Raw genomic sequence first — 5,699 nt, 5'->3', positions numbered from 1 at the left:
GTGCAAAATAAAATGGATGTATCTGATGGATTCTATCAGTGGCATCAACACGGCGCATTTCACGAGTCCCTCTATAAGGTTGTTTTATTACCTGTTGGTCCTCCCCAGGGTGGAGACAAGGGGTGGGCAGAAGGGTAGATCCTCCCCAGGGCGGAGACAAGGGGTGGGCAGAAGGGTAGATCCTCCCCAGGGCCGAGACAAGGGGTGGGCAGAAGTTAGATCCATCCTGCCCTGGGTTGGAATAAGGGCTGGGCAGAAGGGTAGATCCTGCCCAGGGTTGGAATAAGGGGTGGCCAGAAGGGTAGATCCTGCCCAGTGCCAGGACAAGGGGTGGGCAAAAGGAGTGATCCTGCCCAGTGTCAGGACAAGTGGTGGGCAGAAGGAGCGATCCTCCCCAGGGTTGGAATAAGGGGTGGGCAGAAGCAACACTCCTGCCCAGGGCCGAGACAAGGGGTGGGCAGAATGAGCGATCCTGACCAGTGCCGGAATAAGGGGTGGGCAGAAGGAGATATTCTCCCCAGGGCTGGGATAAGGGGTGGGCAGAATGAGCGATCCTGACCAGTGCCGGAATAAGGGGTGGGCAAAAGGAGCGATACTCCCCAGGCCTGGAATAAGGGGTGGGCAGAAGGGACGATCCTACCCAGAGTCAGGACAAGGGGTGGGCAGAATGGATAGCTGCCCTGGGCACAGCCTGTATTGTAGGGATGGGGACGCCGCAAGTTCCTTCTACTAGAAGGCTGACAGACGTAGTGACAGCAGCATCACTACTTCTGTCAGTCCAGCTCTGGGAGAGGAGGGGAGAGACCCGGGAGGAGGCGCAGGATGTGCTCTCTCTCCCCCTCCTTCTCATAGGCTCACACACAATGAAGGGGAGGGGCACAATTTGGAATCCTTGCCCTGGGCACTGGGTGATCTTACTCCGGCACTGATCCTGCCAGTAGGGTCATTATTTTTCCAGCCACTTTCTATAACAGGGTGACAACGCTGTTGGTTCTGCAGTAAAATCACAGCCGCGTTGTCACCCTGAAGACCGGCCGGTTCTAGATGGACGTTATTACTATTACAAGTATATGCAGTGCTTCACATATTGTAGAGTCACATCAGTCCCGGGCTAAGGAGCTTGCAATCTAAGGCCCCGCCCCCTACTGACATATACTCGGGGCGGTTTAGACAGCAGACAGATAACCTCCCAGGATGGAGTATGGGAGGAAAACTAAAGCAAGCGCAATAGATGATGCAATTTAGTTTCCTGCAAATTCCAGTCAGTATTGATGGGGAAATGAACACTGGGAAGGGCCTTCCCTACCGGCAGAACACAATGATCACTGCTAGCAGCTATGGCCACCGGCAGTAATCACATGAAAGAAATCCGACAGGCTGGTTGTACATAAGTCGATCGATGGATCAAATTCTCTGCAAGCAGCCTGACCATAGATGGATCGGATCTCGGCCGGTTGCTGCTGAGCTGTGAGATTTGACCCATCTATGGACTCCCCCCCTGCAGTGCTCTATGGTTTGTCCCAAGCGCCCAAACTGCCGTCTTTGCTGGGCAGCTTGCAGGAAGTGAACAAATAGCCGATCTACTGGCGGGATCAACAGGTAATAAAACCACCTTATAAGGAGGACTCGGCCGGGTCCGCCTCCGATGCGCCATCATTGAGTTTTCACATTTAGTAGTTCCAGTTTTGAACAAACGCAGCTTTAACAATTACAGTTGCAAAAAATGACAATTACATTACTTATCATTAGTGCCTCGGCTGCGTCCAATCCCATGGCAGCATTTCAAGAAGAATCCTCAGCACTCAGTGCTTCCGGGTGCGTCGAATGCCGGCGTCTCATCGCTGCCCCTAGTGGCTCCTCCTCCTGCTACCTCTCACATTCCTAGTGGTCAATAGTCACACTATGATGTAGCAGCCTAGGGGGAGGGACCCACAGCGGCCAATGGGGGAGGCGTAGTCATCCGACGCACCCGCAAGTGTCGAGTGCTGGAGATTCGCACCTGTAAGAGAACGGATGGAGGGGAGGAGCCAATGAAAAGTATTATTCTTTTATTTTACAATGTTGCATTTTTTTTATGTTTTTTGGAAGATAAGAAGCAATCCGAATGAAACTTTATCAATCATAAGAAATTGTTTCTGGTTTCCTGAATGGAACTGATAGAGTCGCATCTGATTCGGACCTCACAGGGGGGGGGGGGTAAAAACAGACAATTGAGCCTTGTGTTTACCACCCTTGTCTCTCAATGTAAAGAAGGACATGCAGGCACTTAGGGCATGGAGCAAAACGCAACCCCCCACTGGCAGTACGGCAGCCGAATGCAACCACCCCGCAGCTGCAGGCGACACAACATATCGTTCTCTAGAAAGACGATCTGCAGAAGCTCCTTTAATGTTTCCTGAGTTATATTCTGATAAATAAATATTTTCTCCTTTGTATTCTATTTGGTGATCTTTTATTCCTGTAATATTACAAAGTGATTTGTTTTTCTGACCTGTAATAAGCTCTCCTAGTGCTAGAGGGTGAAATGACCTTCCCTTTCACTGCCACAGGGGGGCGATATCACCGCACAGGAGATAGAGAGAACATTCCTGTCCCCCCCCCCCCTTCTTCCCTCCTCTCTCCTCTCTGTCATCCAATCAGTCGCTCTGCGTCTTTCCTTTCCGTTCCCCCTCTTTAGTTCTCTCTCTTTTTCTCTCATTCATGACCCTTTTTTTATATATTTTTTCTCTTGTAACCAAATTCCCCAAAAAGTTCAGTGAATTGCAGCGAGGTAACTTGTGTGCATTTTCCCTCCTCTCCCCTCCTCTCCTCTCCCCCTCTCCTCTCCTCTCTCCTCTTCCCCTCTCTCCTCTCCTCTCCTCTCTCCTCTTCCCCTCTCTCCTCTCCTCCCCTCTCCTCTCTCCCTCTCCCCCTCTCTCCTCTTCCCCTCCTCTCCTCTCCCCCTCTCCTCTCCTCTCCCCTCCTCTCCTCTCCCCCTCTCCTCTCCTCTCTCCTCTTCCCCTCTCTCCTCTCCTCTCCCCCTCTCCTCTCCTCTCACCCTCTCTCCTCTCCCCCTCTCTCCTCTCTCCTCTCCTCTCTCCTCTCCCCCTCTCTCCTCTCCATTGCTTTGCTCTCCTCTTTTTCTCTCCCCTCCCTCTTTATTTCCTCTTTTCCTCTTTTCTTACCCTTGCCTTCTTCTTTTCCTCTCCTCTCTCCTCTCCCCCTCTCTTCTCTCTTTTCTCCATCTTTCCTCTCCTCTTTCCTCTCCTTCTCTCCTCTCTGCTCTCCCTCTCTCCTCTCCACTCTTCCGTTCTCTTCCCCTCTCCACTCCCTTCCTCCTCCCTCTTTCCTCCTCTCTTCTCATCTCCTTTCCCTCTCCCTCTCTCCTCTCTTCTCATTTTCCTCTCCCTATTTCCTCCGTCTCCTCTCCCCCTCTCTTCTCTCCTCTCCATCTCTCCTCTCCCTCTCTCCTCTCTTCTCATTCTCCTCTTCCCCTCTATTCTCTCCTCTCCTCCTTTCTCCTCTCCCCCCTCTCTTCTCTCCTCTTTCCATCTCTCCTCTCCTCTCTTCCCCTCTCCTCTCTCCCTCTCTCATTTTCCTCTTTCCTTACACTCGCCTTCTCTCCTTTCCCTCCCTCCTCTCCATCTCTCTTCTCTCCTCGTCTCGCCATTCTTCATCCCTCTATATCCTCCCCCTCTTTTCTCACCTCTCCTTTTCCCCTCTCCTCTCTCCTCTCCCCCTCTCTTCTCTCCTCTCCCTCTCTCCCTTTGTCATTTTCCTCTTTCCTCTCAGTTGCTCCGCTCTCCTCTTTCTCTCTCCCCTCCCTCTTTTTTTCCTCTTTCCTTACCCTCGTCCTCTTCTTTTCCTCTCCTCTCCCCCTGTCTTCTATCCTCCCCCCTTTCTTCTCTCCACTCCTCTCTTCATCTCTCCTCTCCCCCTCTTCCATTCTCTTCCCCTCTCCACTCCCTTCCTCCTCCCTCTCTTCTCCTCTCCTTCCCCTCTCCCTCATCTCCTCTAATTTTCTTCTCTCTATTTCCTCTCTCTCCTCTCCCCCTCTCTTCTCTCCTCTCCTTCTTTCTCCTCTCCCCTCTCTCTTCCCCGCTCTCTTCTCTCCTCTCTCCATCTCTCCTCCCCTCTCCCCTTGTCCTCTCCATTCCTTCTCCCTCTCTCTCCATCTCTCCTCTCCTTTTACTCAGTGGGAGGAATAGTGCCCCATCATTGGTGTCAGTGGGAGGAATAGTGTCCCATCATTGGTGTCAGTGGGAGGAATAGTGCCCCATCATTGGTGTCAGTGGGAGGAATAGTGTCCCATCATTGGTGTCAGTGGGAGGAATAGTGTCCCATCATTGGTGTCAGTGGGAGGAATAGTGCCCCATCATTGGTGTCAGTGGGAGGAATAGTGCCCCATCATTGGTGTCAGTGGGAGGAATAGTGTCCCATCATTGGTGTCAGTGGGAGGAATAGTGTCCCATCATTGGTATCAGTGGGAGGAATAGTGCCCCATCATTGGTGTCAGTGGGAGGAATAGTGCCCCATCATTGGTATCAGTGGGATGAATAGTGCCCCATCATTGGTATCAGTGGGAGGAATAGTGTCCCATCATTGGTGTCAGTGGGAGGAATAGTGCCCCATCATTGGTGTCAGTGGGAGGAATAGTGTCCCATCATTGGTATCAGTGGGAGGAATAGTGTCCCATCATTGGTGTCAGTGGGAGGAATAGTGTCCCATCATTGGTGTCAGTGTGGGAGGAATAGTGTCCCATCATTGGTGTCAGTGGGAGGAATAGTGCCCCTTCATTGGTGTCAGTGGGAGGAATAGTGCCCCATCATTGGTGTCAGTGGGAGGAATAGTGCCCCATCATTGGTGTCAGTGTGGGATGGGAGGAATAATGCCCTAAGGGATGGATAAAAACAAGCAAAGGGCCATATCTGGCCCCCGGCCTGCAGTTCTGAGATCACTGGTATCACCAAACACTTTGAAGGGAATATTAAACAGACCATCGGAGAGCAAATACATAAGAGAAGTTGATTGTTGGGGTTTACGCTTTAAACTTATGAACAGCGATACACACGGGTGACACATATAATGAAATACAGAAGATAATCAATAGACGGGATGAAAGAATAGAAAAGGGAAAAGGTTCCAAAAACAGAAAAACTGCAGCAAATTTCGGATTTCCCAGCATCAGTGCATTATGGAATCTCACCACTAGATGGCGTGCGACTCATTCCGCCTTTGTTCCCATCACATGCCTTCCATTGCAGGACGATCATTACACTTCATTAGCATTATTAACAACCCGAATCTTTCACTAAAGAAAACAATTGTGACTAATGAGGAAGAGATCAGAAGATCAAACAACTTCTACAGAGTTTCTGCCGCACCCCACAGGTGACTGAATGCTTGATGTATAATGTGTTCACTATGATGTCATCACATATCTCCATATTAATAATGACAAATATTTTTATTACTCCCTAATATAACATCTGATATGGGAGAGGAGCAGAGAGCTTCTCATACACACCAAAATAACTCTCCTCTCCTGATATACTCTGCTGGAGGACTCTGCTCCTTCCTCTATAACTCTCCTCTCCTGATATACTCTGCTGGAGGACTCTGCTCCTTCCTCTATAACTCTCCTCTCCTGATATACTCTGCTGGAGGACTCTGCTCCTTCCTCTATAACTCTCCTCTCCTGATATACTCTGCTGGAGGAC

This window comes from Rana temporaria, chromosome 12 (genome assembly GCF_905171775.1).
Source record: "Rana temporaria chromosome 12, aRanTem1.1, whole genome shotgun sequence".
Taxonomy (NCBI): Eukaryota; Metazoa; Chordata; class Amphibia; order Anura; family Ranidae; genus Rana; species Rana temporaria.
Note: the sequence above shows the minus strand (reverse complement) of the source record.